The following is an 18732-nucleotide window of genomic DNA, read 5'->3' as shown; positions in this document are numbered from 1 at the left end:
ATATGAGGAGATTACAACTAGCCAAACACTGAGTGGGAGAATTACTCGTGTACAACGTCCTTTGCCCATTGTTTCCTAGAGTTTAAAAACTCTAACACCCTGGAACAACTGGTCACCATGCCCAATAGAGGTGACAACATACTGGACCTGATCATCACCAACATGGGGTACCAGTGTACCACAACAGAGATAACCCCCTCGCTGGTAATATCAGATATAAAGTAATCACAGTGGACATCCACATCCCACCCCCCCAGTCAATGAAACCACTGTGAAGACATTTTCAAAAGCAAACTGCACACTTCCCAAGACCAAAGTGTAAAGTTCCAAAGCCCCCTTGCTATAGGCTAATGCTATATAATCCGCCGAATCATTTACAAGTGCATCCTATGAGCATCTACAGGGAGGCATTGATTGAGACATCCCAAATAAAACCAAGATGCACTCCTCCAAAATTAAGAAACCAATCTGGTGGTTGTCGCCCATAAAATAAGCTAGACAACAGCAGGAGGAAATGAACACATGATAGAGCAAACTTCACAAAAGGAAAGGCATCACTGATCATTATTAGGAAGAAACAATGATCGCTCATAAAATAATCCAAGGGCAGTTTCTAAAGACAAATTGCCAAGGAATGTAAGAATAACAACCACAAAGCCTTTGTTAGCTATACCAAACATGTAGGTGGCAACTACCAAATATGCTGTCAGCTACTGAAAAATGGAAAGAAATACACTGAACCAACTTAAATTGCCCACATCCTGGGGGACAGGTTCAGTGCAAACTCCCCCCATCACCCCCAAAAGGGCCTGTGTCCATCCCAGAAGAATGCAGAGCCCCAGACTGCATGGACATGCAGGTAAAGACAGCACTCTCCAAAGCTAAGAACACAGCATCAATGGGACTGGATGGTGTCCCAGGCTGCGTCTTACACCAGCCCCAAAAGGAACTACACCCTCACCTACATTCACTTTCCAGACTCAATTGTACCACAGGCTATGTACCCAAAGAATGGCATACACCAACAGTCATCCAACTCCACAAAGGGGGTGCCACAACAGAACCTGGAAACCATTGCCCTATAGGCCTACTCAGCCTGGTCTGCAAAACTATGGAGCAAATTATCATGGAACCCATAAACAGAGACATTGGGGACCTCCAGACACTGGACTCTACCTAACTTGGCCTTGTTAAAGGCAGATCCTGCCTCCTAAACCTAGTTGACTTATTTGAAACAGTTACGAAGGACATAGATGGAGGTGAAAGTAGTCCACACAGCCCACCTGGACCTCTCTAAGTACTTTCTACACCATTCCCCACTCTGTCATCATGGACAAGCTTACCAGTTTGAACATTAACAGCTATGTCACAGGATGGGTGGCCAAGTGGCTCACAGATCAAACACACATGTTCAGGGTTGCGGGTGCCATGTCTGACTCTAAACCAGTCACAAATGGCATCACACAGGTCCAGGTCCTGGGACACCACCTGTTCAGTAGATACTGCTCAGAGGTACAGGCAAGCATGGGAGGAGTATGGCTGAACAGGTTTGCAGATGGCTGCTAACTGTGGTTCATAATCAACTTTATGGCTGACACAGACATCCTCCAGAAGGGTCTTACAGAGACAGATACCTGGTATCAAAACAATGCCCTCAGGCAGAATGCCAAAGAATGCATAGTCATCCCCTTTGGATAAAACAAAGTGCACACAAATTACCACATAGGTGGTAATCCAATATGTATGGAGAAAGTCATTATGGCCCTGGGGACACAGGCAGATAGTAAACTCTCCTTTGATGATCACATGGCCAAAGTGTTTAGACATTCCTTCTATGTAGCCCACCTAATGTCACCTAATGTAACCCTCTTTGTCTAGTCCGATGATGTCACCATCTTACAAATATACCTGTGGAAAGGAGAACTCCCAGTAATGTGTATAGCGCATCATGTAAATGTGTACTCCTGTAGTATCATAAAGTACTTAGGTAGGGGTTTGAATTCTGCACTTGATAACTGTTTGTGTGTAATCTCCTTAGAGAAGAGCAACCATTTTGGAAAGTAGTAGAACACCTTAAAAGTGGTATACTTATCTTTGTCAAGTCTGATGATGTCACCATCCTACAAATATACCCATGGAAAAGAGACCTCCCAGTAATGTGTATAGCGTGTTGTGTTAATGCGTACTCCTCTAGTATCGTGAAGTAGTTAAGTAGGGGTTTGAATCCTGCACTTGACAACTGCGTGTGTTTGTGTGTAATCTCCTTGAAGAGAAGCAACCATACTGGAGAGTAGTAGAACACCTTAAAAGTGGTATACTTATCTTTGTCAAGTCTGATGATGTCACCATCCTACAAATATACCTGTGGAAGAGAGACCTCCCAGTAATGTGTATAGCACGTTATGTTAATGCGTACTCCTCTAGTATCATGAAGTAGTTAGGTAGGGGTTTGAATCTTGCACTTGGTGAGTGTGTGTGTGATCTATGTGTATGACACTGTTGGTCAATGTGTTGTGGGTTTTGCTTTTATTACTGTATGACATATCAGTATGACAATAGTATGTGCATTGCACATGTCAGGTAGCTGTGTGGCAAATACATATACGTACATATGACCTCAATTATTTCATAGGTGGGAACCCTGCTTTCTCCATGAACACATCTGTCATCTTTGCCAGAGTGTGCTGCCACTTTCCAGACCTTAGATCACATCTGCATGCTTGTGACAAGGCCAGCCACTGCATAGATCCCTGGCCTAGGTCATCCGTGTCACACACACTCATTACGGTTTCTATTGAATTGTGTGAGTGAGGGTTTATGGCTGAGGTATATTACAGACCTGTTCAAACGCAGCAGAGTCTGTCAATGATGGCTATTCATTATAGGTGTACAACAACCTTTGTGGATATGCATGAAGACCCGTTATTGCTTATGTTTCACCCTGCCCATGTGTCCACTATGCATGTACATGCAGGCAGTGCACCTCCACCATGTTCACAAATGTACACCTGCAAATCTGTGCTACACACATCCCACACGTACTGTCCACTCTCTAACACATGCTTCCAATACTACACACATCAGCCAAGTGGCACGTGGGCAGACAATACACTATTGGAACTAACACTGGTGTAAACAATACTACATTGACAATCATAGCTTTAATGCATCATGCCTGCTCAGCTACACCTTCAAGGATATCATTACACTCTACTGCTGACAACATGCTAACATTGCTATACTGCTGTAAAGTAACCCTGTGCATCAGCAGCATGGTAGCCTGTTCTTGCTTCAATGTTACAGATGACAGGAGATGGCACAGGTTTCATCATATGCACAGGGTGTGTTGTTGGTTTGCCAGAGGCCTACATTGAGCAATACAATCGACATGTATGTGTGTGTATGTGTGTGTGTGTGTGTGTGTGTGTGTGTGTGTGTGTGTGTGTGTGTGTGTGTGTGTGTGTGTGAGGGCCAAGAGTACTGCTATGGGCCAATGCTGATGTAATGTGTGCAGGTATGTGTTAGCCCTAGGTGTCTATTTTATGTGTGTGTGTGCCTGCATGCACACAGTTCCACCATGTGGCTGCCATATACGTGGATTTGTGGGACAGCCACAGACTGCACCTGTCAGGCTTTACAGATCACCATCTCTGGCCACGGACACGGTACCTGTGCCTGGCAGGGTACTAAGCCAGACTGGGTACTATCCTCAGAGGTGAACAGATATACACTGGACCCAGGTCCCTGCTGGGACTGTCCAGAGCCACGTGCACATGGTCTTCTAGGATAGTCTATGGACAGCCCACCCCCAACATTGCTGGGGCTGGTACTGGACCTATGGGAGTGGCTGTGGCTTGAGGGACATCTGTGGCGACTGCCAGCTGCTGATGTTGCTGGCATACGTCCACGTCGATGTCTCAACCATCCCACACTGTCCTGACACATGGACATGACATTGTGGAGGTCATCTAATGTCTCACCCCAACATCTATCAGTGACCTCAGTGTAATTATAGATGGCACCTGCTAGGTCATGGATACTGTCAATTACAGTGGTGTTATGTGCCCTCTGTGCTCTTAGTCCCTGTCTGGTGTACCGTTCCATACGTGCCTGTGCCTCCATGACAGCCTCAAACATGCGTGAGGTTGTAAGACCTGTGGCATGTCTGCCAAGAGTATGATGAGCAGCAGTGCTCCAACGAGAACTCCTGGACATCTGCCTGTGTGGTACCCTTCCAGACATCTGGGTATGGCTGCTGTGTCAGGATGCATGTGCCATAGATACTACACTGTCCTGGCCAATGCTGACTGTGCACTGTCCATCAGCTAAGGGCATTAGTGATGGATGTACTGGCAGCATGACTGTGTGCATGGATGGGGTGGAAACTTGTGTTCTGTCGATTGGTGGCCCAACGACAGACCCTGGCAAACATGCCTGTGCCTCAACACACCTATCCTCATCATCACTATATATCAGGTTCCCTGCTGCAGTGAACCAGCCCAACCTCAGCACCTGTGAGAGGAAGACAGGAAACACACTTTACGACCTGTACATGATGTCGGAACACATGCACATGCACACATGCACACATGCACACATGAACACATGAACACATGCACACATGAACACATGAACACATGCACACATGCACACATGAACACATGCACACATATACACATGAACACATGCACACATGCACACATGCACACATGCACACATGTACACATGCACACATGAACACATGCACACATGCACACATGCACACAAATACACTCCTCACTTAAACACACACACACACACACACACACACACACACACACACACACACACACACACACACACACACATACACCACCAGCAATCCAGAACATACTCAATAGCAGTTGATTGTGGGGTATAGTATCACAAGCTAAACAGTCATATCACACGTGTCAGCATGCAGGATGTGTGTTGCTCATCAGCATGCAGTGCGGGTGTAGACAGCCCTTGCTAATAACAGTATACATGGCTCTGATGCATGTGTGTGTTTTTGTTCAGTGATTGGCTTCACCCTGGAACACAATGTGTACATGAACACAACATTGCTGTGCAAGTATTAAAAGCTCTGCAATGTTCTCTGCATCATCACTCACAGGTATACATACCATGGCTGGATATGTATCTGTGTGTCACATAGATATCCATTTCTGATTAGAGCTTCTGTGTATTTAGCAGATAATTGTGGACACAGGTTTATCACATGCATGCTATGTATACACACAGGATGAGTGGTGCATGTATACCTGATGGAATACCATTGTTCAACATAGCCATTGTACAGTGGTTATGCTGAGTGTAGGACATATTGTGTATATGCCAGTGCCAGCCATGACATGGTATGCTACAACACAACTGCAACATTAAACATCACACATACCCAATGTGTGTCATGTGACCTATACACTCCATAGCTTTACAAGACATATATGTGTCACTTTATACAAATGGTGATTGCTACGCATATTGTGTATAGGTGCATATGTTTGCACACACACAATAGTGAGGTGCATAGCAATGAATGTTATGTGTAGTACTGTTGTTACTGTAACTAGATGGGGTGTAGCACCATGAGCCATCATCATGCAGCATCATGTGGTCACTCAAGGCTACTAATGTGTGCCAGACCGGCACCTAGCATGTTGTACCTGAACTTGAACTGCAGTACCATGGCTACATTCACCATTTCACAACCAGCTGTTACATGGGTTTGTAAGGTTCCCAATAGGGAGCACTACCTAACATGAATGTGTTATGTGTTGCAGAGAGTCGCACAGACCCATGATAGGCCCCTACCCCTCAGGTATATTATGTGTGCTGTGTGGATGACAATTGGAAAAATGGAGTGTGACCTTACAGCACGTGTCTGAATACGCCATGTGTAGCATAATAACGTGTACTGCGTATGACAATGTTGTGTATGTTGTATGCATGTATATTGACTCCGCCTATCCAATGTCCACTACAGTTTTGCCACAATTTTGTGGGATGCTCTGTGTATTGCATGTGTTTGAAGCAGCTACACACGTTACTGGGATGTGCATAGTCTCACAGCAAACATGCGCAGCATGCATTATGCGTAGGTGTGTTACGTGTACATGTCCTACACCTCACCTATGACATGCACAGATATCATACAATATTAAATGTAGAACACACTAACCAGCATGGGTCTGCTGCCTTGCTGTCACACCAGAGGGACCTACAAGGATATGGGACAGTTTGTCTGTGGCAACAACTGTGGCATTGCTACTGTGGGTTTGCAATCTTACAGTAGTACAATGGTCTACAGTCACAAGCCTACATATTATGTTCCAAATTATCAGTATTGCACAACACCAGGCTCCACATCTTCTAACTACACAGTACACATCTCACATATGCATGATCTACCAATAGAGGTAACAGTAGTCTACAGATATGCCATGTTACCTGCACGATCTGTGTCAACTCGCTGGGTGGCTCTGGCCACCATGATGATACATGTTTGCTGTTGTTGTTGGCCAGGAGCCACCAGGCTGAGGAGCAGGTCCTCCACTCTGGTGAGGGGGGGGGGGTGGATGACTACCCCACCACCTGTGGCAAGCTGTTGTCTACGGACATCAGATGCACGCTGTCGGACATGTCTAAGTAAATCACTGCAGTGATGGCGTACCTGCTCATATGTCCGGTTATGCATGCCTATGTCTTTTACCCGACGGACAACATCTTACCACAGTGCAGTCCACTCATGCTGGTCCTGGCTGGTTCTTGAGAACAGCAGGGCGTAGTGCTGAACCAGGCTGGTTGTGATCTGATCATCCTCGGTTGGGCTATATGTCAGATTGTGATGGTGAGCCATGACCCTGGAAGACAATGAAACAATATGTGTGAGCACGTCATGTGGCACACTTAACATTCTAAAGTACAGATATCACTGAACTGCCATATATAGCAACCTATTGGCTGTCAGAGGATACACACTTTCAATACCACATATCAGTGCTCATATCACAACTGCCTGACAGTGCCTGGCACGCTCTATATATCAAACCATGTTCTGCACAGCAACAAAGAGAAACCAGTATGTAAGACTATACAACAGTACATGTCACACTGTATGCGACACAATGCACCACCTAGCCATGAGAGGTATATATCAAGCTAATGCATAAAGAAATATGTTATCCATTGCAATGATTGTAACGTCCAGTTAGAGTATTACCAGTATACCACAATAGTTGTTGGTATCAAACCCCTGCCTAACATATGTGCACATTCATTAGCATAGGTGGCATACTGCTGTACTAGACTATACATGTTGCTAGATACGCACTTATGTCCTGTAACACACATATGACCGAGGTCATGTTACAGGCATTCCCACACACACATCAGACATACATACAAGACACAAAGGTATGGCAACCCAGATGAGCTTTACCTGTGTACCTTACAGTACCGTGTGTCAGTACTTACAAAACATTATGCCTGAGGTATGTAATCTGTGAGGACTACAGGGAACACACTTAACAGTGTTTCCAAGCAATGTGGACATACACCATACTGTGCTGTTTAGGCCTATAGCCTCAGGTAGTACTACAGTTCATACGGGATTTGGATTCACCAGCAGTACCAATCAATAAGCATACATGTACTGCTTTAGCCTACAATGGCACACCCCAGTCCACACCAAGGGACTACGTCAGACCGTATGCCATACTGCTTTTTCTGCCAAGCAATAGCATAATCATCTTTTGCTGGGATCAGAACTAGGACACAAAATAGCATGACAGAAACAGTTTCCCACTAAGCTATCACACATTTACAAAACCTCGACACATTCACCAACACATACACCATCACACTCAGTCAACCTCACATAGCAATTATTGCAACAAGTACATGTGGGTGTGTATCGGTTCACAGGTAGGTAATAGGCTATTGGCCCTAGGGCCTATAGAAGCCTAGCTGTATCCTACCCTGGCCTTTGACACACATGTAATTTAATTTCACGTGCCCCTATCCAACAGAATCACAGAGGTGTTTCCCGGTGTGTATTTCCTATCTCCCATCCAATCATCATTAGTATTCATGACAACTGCTAATGAGGAGCTTGGTTTGCTATTAATAGGTGGTTTGTTCCAGAGTATGAGATGTCTCTGAGATAGGAATCTATCCCTCCAGCATGTTCTGTCTATTGAGGTGACAAGGTTTATGTCCCTAGACCGTGTAGCTCATAGTGGTTGTGATCTGTTTACGTGGAGCATTTCCAACAGCTCTGGGTTTGACATAGCTTTGTATGTTAGGCAGAGGTCACCTCTGGGTAGGCGGTATGTAACACAGTCTAACTGTGGTTTTGTGAGACGGTCTGCATAGGGCATCTGTTTGAGGCCGGTATTACTCTTTGTGAGGTATGTCTGTGGCCTTTCCAGTTGCTGTAGATGTCTTGTGAGGTACATACCACATGGGGCATTGAACTCTATAATGGGTTTTATGTGTGATGAGTAGAGGGGAACAGTGACCTATATTTCCCTGGATGACACACCTTTTGTGATGAGGTATGCCACATAGACATATTACATGACTAGTGTGGCACTGTGATTATCAAAGGGGAGACTACTGTCCACCTGTGTCCCATGGTCTCTTATTACACTTTCGGTGTTAAGTAGACTACCACCTATGTGGTAGTTCATGGGTATGGAGTCTTTGCCAGAAGGGATGCCAGTGCAGTTTCAACATTGAACTTGAGTCCATGGCTTTGTCACCAGGCATCTGTCGCAGTAAATGTGACCCTGTCTCTCTCTCTCTCTCTCTCTCTCTCTCTATATATATATATATATATATATATATATATATATATATATACATATACACACACACATACATACAAACATCCATTGGTGTACATATAGATATACATATAGGCACATATACAGCCCACCTTTCATGGTGGGAATATCAATTATGCGAAGGTTGTGAGCTATACAGTTATGTAATAATATTGCACAGTGTTGTGCAGAATGCATTGAAGGTGTTCTCAGCCCATGTAGCTTTAGCAGGTCTCACTGGCTGCAACACTGCAAACCTGACAAATCATACCCACAACATTTAACCACCACATGTCATATACCAGCACTATATGCTGTCTTGTTTGCCACACACTACAACCTACATAGAAATATGCACATAACAACCTTCTCCAACAGATATATGCCAACCCTTCACAAACAGTTGCAGTATGTCCCTTGCTCTATGCACATGTACAGATGCTAATATATCTGACACAGACAGATTTCTCCGTATGTGTGTGCCATACACACACAAGGTCCATACTGTTGTAAGTCCATGTACCTCATGGCTGACCTGTTGGGCCTTGCTGCAACATGAACAGGTGTCACATGTGAGCACACAGTACTATTAGAGGGTGTATATATAGCTGCAAATGCTAGATTAGCATACTAGCCTGGTACAGCTGTTGCCAATGCTAAGCTACACTTTAATATGACTATCATGCATTTGTTACTCTGTCACATCCATGTTTATATAACTGTATGCGCTACTCCCCCAAACAGACATTGTACATACTACTGTACAGAACACAGATATGACATTTAATATGACATTGACATTTAATGCTGAACTACATATGTCACAGTCATAACCCACTGCACACAGCTACACACTGATTTCTCCATGGCAGTAGTTATGCAGGGCATCTGTGCATAGATACGTACTGTTGCCACATATGGATGATTCAAAGTATGTAGAGTACTCTTCAAAAACATCTACTACATGCCAGTAAATACATATCTGTTACATACCTTTCCTTTGTATGTGTTTGTATTTGTCAGTTCCGTGTGTTTTGCAATTTTTTTTTTTAATATCTTATTTTTTTAATATATATTTATATTTAATATCCCTTTTTTTATTCTGTTGCTGTTGCTGTTGTTGTGGATGTTGCTGTCTGTCTGTCTGTCTCTCTCTCTCTCTCTCTCTCACTCTCCGTAACTGCAATGAAATGATTGCATGTGTGGACAGCAAGTACATCCTGCTTTTATGAGTATCTGCACATAGGCATGTGATGGCCTCTGCACCAATTGGTGGCTACCATTTGGTAATTGCATGCAGCCTGCTGTGTGGTAATTGCAGTACTCACTGTCATAGCAACCCACTGCTATAAATTGCTAAGTCAGGTAGGCGTAGCCCTTTCAGCTTTCCAAAGTGGGGACCATGCTTGGTTGCTGTGGACACCGTTGTGTAATTCAGAAGGTTGGTATACTTCGTATATCTGAAGCTAGGGGTGCAGCCAGTGATTTGAATTTTGTACTCAGACCTGAATGTTGCCACTTTCAGTACACAGTTGCCAGTGTAGAATTGTACTCACCCCTACAAATGCTAACACAAGATACATGGGAGTATGTAGTTTCTTTTCTACTTATACAATTAGCTGCCATACATACTTTGTTATTGAGATGTTTTCATTTGGCACATGAACTGTTTGTGAACTGCTATACTGTGAATATCAATGTACTCACTTCTGCACAGTTTGTGCTTTTTTTTGCTGACATTAGCACAGGATGCTCATGAAAACTGGACAATTCCAGTACTGAGTATGCCTACCTACATCCCTGCTGGACCCTAAACACAGAAGTATTTTGTACGTTTGGGTGGGAATTGTCCTGCTATGATACTGTGTGGGGGTTGTAAAGTGCTGCTGTAACATTATTTCCTGCTAGAATGGCTGGTTCTGTTATCACAGTCATGTAATGCAATTTCACAACAACTGCTGGTAAAGTTCCACAGAACACGGTTTTGTGTTATGGCATTCCTATCTTTCCTTTCAGCATCAACCTGCTGTATATCTACTGTGGCTTAGTGGTACTTCATGCGGTTTAGTGTGTCCAAGGTCCGGGGATCGAGACTGACAGTGGTGTTTTATTTTGCTGCTGAGCAGAACAAGGGCCCTCACATGCAGGGTGACTAAGGCACTTTTAAGCAGTTGTAAGTGGGTTTGCGTGTGTTTGCACGAAGCTTAGCAATACTTAGCTAGGCACACACAAGCACGCACTCGCGCAAACCCATTCACTACTGCTTAAAAGTGCTTACTCCCGCTAACCCCCGCGCTCATTTCTTTGAAAGAAAAGAAAATGGGGAGATAGGAAAATGGTGAAAAAGTGGCACAAAGAGGGAAAGACAGTAGGGAAAACAGCTAGGGATGTGCAGGCCGGGTGTAGGGAAGGTCCATAGCTGCCCATTTCTTTAACAGCAACAGCTGTGCATATACTAGAAATTTGGAGGAAAATTTGAAACCTTCCACCCCTGAGAGAGGGATGAGGACAACAAAGTATGTTGTACTGCCAATTAAATATCAGTTTATGTGTCCAGCGGACATGTGTGCAAAATGTGCAGCTATGTAGGGGGCGTAATTTTTTTTTTGGAGCAGATTGCCCTTTTTTTTTTCAGGTGAGAGTGGAATGTGAGGTAGGGGAAGTAGGTATATTTGGGGATGTAGGTTGGGGAGGTAAACAGACAAGACAAACAAGATGCATACGGGATGGAATATGACACATATGGTGGGTGAACACCATTGGCGGCGAAGGATGTTTGGAAATCGCAAGCCCATGAGCCCGAAATGGTAACAGTGGAACTGAGATCCCCACCCATGGGCAGTCACCACTGCACCTTCACAGCCCAGAGGGTGGCTGTGCTGGGGTCTGCGTAGGAGGGGCAAGCTCACCCGTGAGTCGCGCCACTCGTGTCTCAAGCTGGCGTAGAGGATCAGCGACTGAACGCTCGATCTCCCTACGCACCACAGCCCGGACCATTCAGAGGGTGATAGGTGGCCCTCCTCCAGCCATGCTTGCAGGGGGGAGATGAGCCCCATCCCCTGCAGTGCTTCCACCTGAAGGTGGCACAGGGCCAACAGAGGAGAAGGAGGTCCCGGGCTGGGCACCAGACCTGCTGGTGCCAGGTGCCATCGCCAGTTGAGGTGGACAGGTGGGTCTGCTGGGTCCGGCCTTCCCATATGTTCTATGTTTAGGAGGATTTAATGAAAATATGGGTTGGTAACAGCCAACAGCATTCCATATTAGTTGTAACAGCATGCAGTAATATTCCCATTAACCCAACACATCAGAGTTACAACAGTTGAACAGCAAGCATAACACATGCATATATAGAACAACAGTGGACATTCCAACAGCATGCAGGATTGATTGGTAGCAACAGGCCACCAAGATTGTGGTATTTGAACAGGGCACATGCATCAAAGTAAATGCAGATATTTATAAACCAATAGGACATATGTCCCAACAAATGCCTTGAGATTAGACATACCCATTGAGGTGTGGAATTGCATTGTTTATACACATATAATCCAGGCATTCTCTAAAGTATTCAATTGTATTTATTACTGCTTGGTAGTAACTTGATTAAAGTGTAGCTATCATTCTAAGTCTTTTGGATTAAGCACTTGGCCTTCAGACCAGTTGCTTTACATTAGGAAGGTTTGTGGCATGCACTGTGGTGGCAGGACAGGTAGCTTTCATCCTTCTTAGTTGGGAACTGCTGATTGAGAGCCCAGTGTCTGTTATTCTTAAAGTGTATTAGTTCTGGTTTAAGCAATTGGGCTTCAGGCCAGTTATTTTACATTAAGAAGGTTCGTGGTTTGCACTCTTGTGGGAGAAGAGGCTGGACACTGCCCTTCTGAGCTGGGAATTTCTGGTTAAAGGTTTATAGTGCCTGAATATTTGAACTGTATCTTACTGAAATTGGCACACCTTGTTTGCTGTAGCATAAACTAGATCCAGGCCTGCTCAATCTAGCTTTGTTTATATGCTTGTTGTTTGTTTGCTTGTTATTTCCGTGGAACGCTAATTCCACATAATACGCGGATTCTCAGCACTTCTGTGGATCACTAATGATATCTGCATTGCTTACTGTACTTATTTCCTTGTTTCACTTGAAAGTAAGTTACTGTTTGTCGTTTTTGCATTTAAGTTACCTGTAACACATTGCACTTAAGTTACCTGGCACTTGCTCACTAAAGCAATTATATAAGTCAGCACTAAAAATTAAAAGCACTACACCCTCACTCCCCACTGGCCCTTGTTTTCAATTATAAAGGAATTCCCAATATTATTCTAGCATGTCCAAAGGTCAGTTGTCAATCTCCTCTCCAGTCCAGCTGGTGAATCTGGGAATCTTGAGGCAATGTTACAACTGCCTCATGTACACAGACAACCCTCTCCTCCTCCCAACAAATTCCAACACATGTGAGAGATGCAACCATATAGCCAAACTGGAGGCTAAGCTCTCTCAACTCAGTACTGGCATAACCAGACAGGAGGAGAAGGAAACCACACTCACTACAATTCCAGTCTCACATAGACCTACCACCACAGCAAACCAAAATCATAATCACACAAAAACATACTCAGAGACTCTAAATAAAGATCTGCCTAAGCAGCAGAAACCTCCAAAGCAGACACCCAAGCAACTGCTACCCCAAAACAAAACACGTGCAACACATATCTCACAAAGCCAGTGTGCCGAACAGTCACAGCCCTTAAGACTAAACAACACACCTGATACACTTGTAATAGATGACTCTATCGTCAGGCACACTGACGTCCCGCTCACCAGGCTGAACAAGGAGAGGGTCACAGTGAGCAGCCTGTCGGGCGCTAGGATCTGCCACATAACACAAGCACTCAGGTCACTCCAAGGCAAGTACAAATATGACTCAGTCATTGTCCATGCTGGTGTGAATGACGTGAGACGTACCTCCCTGGACTACATGAAAAGAGACATAGAGGAGCTCTCTGAGCATGTAGCCCAGGCCGGTATGACCCTGACCTTGAGTACCATCTTACCCTCACCAAGAATGATGCCACAATATGAAGACAAGATGATCAATTTCAACAACTGGCTTAAGTGCAGGTGTCATTCAAAGGGGATCCAATGCCTGTCAGCTTGGGATGATATGCTCGACAAGCCACGATGCTTCGCTAGGTATGGTTTGCACCTGTCACCCCTGGGCTTTCGGATATTGCCAATGGCTCTTGCTACCCCTATAGTGCCTTTTTTAGGCAAGGCTCAAAAGACAAACCCACCTCCATAGGTATCACAAGGGATAAGAAACTAAGAGTAATGCTACTCAACGCCAGAAGTCTAAACCTCAAGATGCACGCACTCAAAACTCTCCTTAGCATGGAGAACATCGATATCTGTGCAGTAACAGAAACCTGGTTCAGGGCTCTGGAGAGCATCCCAGCACTACCAGGTTATACCTCATACCATGCTTTTCGGCCCCAAAACTTGAACCAAACCACAAAAGGTGGGGGAGTATCGATATTCATCAAAGATACCCACACCTCCAGGTTGGTGGCAAAGCACGAAGCATCAGAGACTATCTATGTGCAACTAACAGTGGGTAAAACTGCCTTCCAGTTTATAGCCTGCTACAGACCACCCTCCCAAACCCAGGAACCCCACTCGGCCTTCCTGAGAACACTGGAAAATATGAAGGTCTCTCCAAACACCATTATATTGGGCGACTTCAACTACCCAAACATAGACTGGGAGCATTACTCTAGCTCCACACCCTAGCCCAAAGGTTCCTAGAATTTATAAACTCAAATGCTATGGAACAACTTGTTACCACTCCCACAAGAGGGGAAAACATACTGGACCTGATCATCACCAACATGGGGACTCTATGCTCCAGACCAGAAGTGTATCCCTCACTGGTAAGATCAGACCATAAACTAATCTCACTGGATATTCAAATCCGACCCCACCCCTGCCCAGAAAACCACAGTAAAAACTTCTAAAGAAAATTTCACACTCCTCAAAACCGAGGTGGAATCCTTCAAAGCCCCGGCCTGTGGAAAATACGGCCCAGACCGCAGAATCCTTTATAAACGCATTCTATGAACACCTTCAGGAATGCATGGATCATCGATCCCAAATAAAACCAAGATCCAATCCTCCAAAGGCAGACGTCCTGTCTGGTGGACCCCAGCCATAAACAAACTATACAATAGAAGGAGGAAGCTACTAAATGATAGAGCAAAATCCCAAAAAGGGAAGGCATCACTGATCAGTATTAGCAAAAAACTACGGGCACTCATAAAATTGTCTAAGGCCAGCTTCGAGAGAAAAATTGCACAGGACACTAAGGATAATCACAAGGCTTTCTTTAGTTATGTTAGGAACCTGGGTGGTAATTCCCAGATATGCTCAGAATTAGTCCAAAATGACAAAAAATACACCAAACCCATCCTAGCTGACAGGTTCAGCGCAAACTCCCCCCCCCCTCCCCATCAAAAGGGCAAATATCTATCCCAGCAGAGTGCTGCCCCCCTGACATCTCAGATGCTCAGGTAAGAGCCACCCTCTCCAAAGCAAAAAACACAGCATCAATAGGACCAGACGGTATCCTGGGCTGCATCCTACATGAACTCCATGAAGAGCTAAACCCAAACATAAAACTACTGTTCAATCTCAGCCTTACTACGGGATATGTGCCCAAAGAGTGGCGTACAGCAACAGTGGTCCCCCTCCATAAAGGTGGTGCCTCAACGGATCCTGGAAACTATCGCCCCATAAGCCTGACTAGCTTGGTCTGCAAAGCTATGGAAAGGATCATCGTGGACCTCATAAATAAAGATATTGGGGACCTACAGACACTGGATCCTACCCAGTTCGGCTTTGTTAAGGGCAGATCCTGCCTCTTAAACCTGGTTGATTTCTTTGAAACAGTCACCAAGGCCATTGACGAGGGGAAGGTGGTCCACACAGCCTACCTGGACCTCGCAAAAGCCTTCGATACAATACCCAACTCTGGCATTATAGATAAGCTCACCGGCTTAAATATAAATCCCTATGTCACTAGATGGATTGCAAACTGGCTCAAGGACAGAACCCACATGGTTAGAATTGCTGGAGCCATGTCAGACTCCAAACCAGTTACAAGTGGTGTCCCACAAGGCTCAGTCCTGGGACCTCTCTTGTTCGGTATATATTTCTCGGAGGTACAGGCTAACACGGAAGGACTGTGGCTGACCAAGTTCGCAGATGACTGCAAACTGGGTGCCATAATCGACTCTCCAGCCGACACAAGCATTCTCCAAAAGGGCCTCGTAGAAACAGACAACTGGTGCCAGAGCCATGGCCTCAAGCTAAATGCCAAAAAGTGTATAGTCATCCCCTTTGGCAAAAACAAAGTGCCCACAAATTACCAGATAGGTGGTAATCCATTAAGAACAGAAGAAGTAATTAGGGACCTGGGGACCCAAGTTGATAGCAGTCTCTCATTTGACAACCACATGGCCAAATTGGTTCGAAAAACATTTTATATAGCCCACCTAATCATGAAGGGATTCACATCTAGATCAGGGGAGGTCATTGTGCCTCTTTACTCATCCCTCATCAGGCCCATAATTGAGTACAATGCCCCTTTTGGGATGTACCTTACCAGACACCTGCAGCAACTGGAAAGACCCCAAAAGTACCTCACCAAGAGGATCAAAGGGCTCAAACAGATGCCATATGCTGCCCGGTTAAAGAAACTCCAGCTCTACTCAGTGGCGTACCACCTGTTCAGAGGCGATCTGTGCCTGACGTATAAAGCCATGTCCAACCCGGAATTAATGGACATGCTGCACCTCAGAAAATCCAAATCCCATTGAGCTACGCGCTCGAGAGACTTGAACCTCAGCACTGAAATAAATAGGACATGCTGGAGGGACAGATTCATAACCCAGAGGCTCCCTTCACTCTGGAATAAAATCCCAGTCCAGGTTAGGCAGAGTCCCTCATTGACTCTCTTCAAGAGGAATCTTGATGAGTGGATGGGAGATCATAGGTTTACCCCGGGTATCACTTCTGTGTCACTGTTAGACAGAGGCACAGTATACTAACCTCGAAAAAGGGCATAGCAAAATAAATTTAAAATGTGTGGCGAAAGCCAAACACATTCTGGCTAGGCTTATAAATGCCCTAGGGCAGATAGCCTAGTATGAACCTATGAATCTATGAACCTATAGTAGGGTGTAAAAAGCTACCTCCATTAACAACATATATGTAGTTATAGTTTACACTACATTCCTATTGACTGCAGGTATATATCCCCTACATGTATTATTACACTAGGCAATGTCCGTTAAATTGTGAAATGGGTTTTGCTAGTTCCTTATATACCTGAACTGTATCTGACATACAAACTGTCCAGGATGCAGATGTTACTGCTACGTATTTATATATGTTATTTATATTTATATATATATACATATCTGGATGTGTTCAGGTGACATTATCAGTTATATTTTAACAGCCACCTACATTTCTACCAGCACACTGACATTTCTGGGGAACACAATAACAAGCTACTCATGTGCCAGATTTAGCTATACATGCCAGCCATGAACCAACAGTTGAGGACTGTATATATGCTTAACAGCTACTGGCACTCCCTTCATCCACTTTCTATGAGCCTACCCAAGTGTGGGTTGACAGTACTTAATACAACAGTACTATTTCTATAACACTAGAGTACAACATTTCGAAGAAAGTGGCACAGACACACTCCAGGAATTATACCTTTATTAATTACATTACACACTTTTCTAGAGGCTCTCTCATTTATTTGATATTACAGTGCATGCAGACGACTTATTCAAGATGTATTATACCTTTATTAATGGGTTACAACACTCTTTTTCAGGCTCTCTCACTTATTTTATATAACAATACATGCAGAGAAATTATTCAGGACTTATACCTTTATTAATGGGTTACAACACTTGTTTTCAGGCTCTCTCACTTATTTTACATAACAGTACATGCAGAGAGGTTATTCAAGACTTATTATACCTTTATTATTGGGCTACAACACTTTTTTCAGGCTCTCTCACTTATTTTATATAACAATACATGCAGAATAATTACTAACCTGCCTGGTGGCGCAGCCTTAGCAGCCTATCTGCATAGGCTTGCTGATTCGCAGCACGGACATCTGCAGCTGTGAAGTAAATGAAGTGATATTGAGACATATACCTATCCATAATATCGACTACAATAGCAATTCTTACATACTTCATTCCATGGCTACCTACTCAGTAGTGTGGCATTTTGCATCCCACTGGCCTCCTGTATCTACTGGTTCATTTGGTCCTGCTTGCGTCTCTTCAGGTCTGTGTAGTGGTGTCTGACCTGCTCACCAGTCTGAGGGACGACTGTGGCACTGGTGAGATAATGTGCGAGATGGTTCCAGGCTTCTGCTTTGTATTCAGTGCCCTGGAACTGGCCCTGCAGGAGTCTGGCATCATGATTATGGATGAGGAGCCAAACCATCACTTTTGACTCCTCAATGCCCCACCGTTGCACTCGAAAGCAAGAGCCATCTCCAACACCAGCTATGCTGCCTGCAGATGGGAGCTACAACCAGTTATGGCAAGTATTCCCACCTATGGAGCTTAAATATGCCTCATTTCCTGCACTTATTTGTGATTGGCCAGTTTTGAAAATTCTCAGCTGAGAGCACACCTGTTTAGCACTGGGCAAACTTTCATTAATATGTATGTGTGTGTTGACAGTGCACAAATATCAAAAGCTGTCATGGCTTAATTGTTCAGTACTGTGATTATGGTGCACAGTATCCCGGGTTCGAGGCCTGTCATTGCTTTTTATTTTACTACTGGCCTAACCGGC

This window comes from Protopterus annectens, chromosome 2.part1 (genome assembly GCF_019279795.1).
Source record: "Protopterus annectens isolate FY-2018-M chromosome 2.part1, PAN1.0, whole genome shotgun sequence".
NCBI classification, from domain to species: Eukaryota; Metazoa; Chordata; order Ceratodontiformes; family Protopteridae; genus Protopterus; species Protopterus annectens.
Note: the sequence above shows the minus strand (reverse complement) of the source record.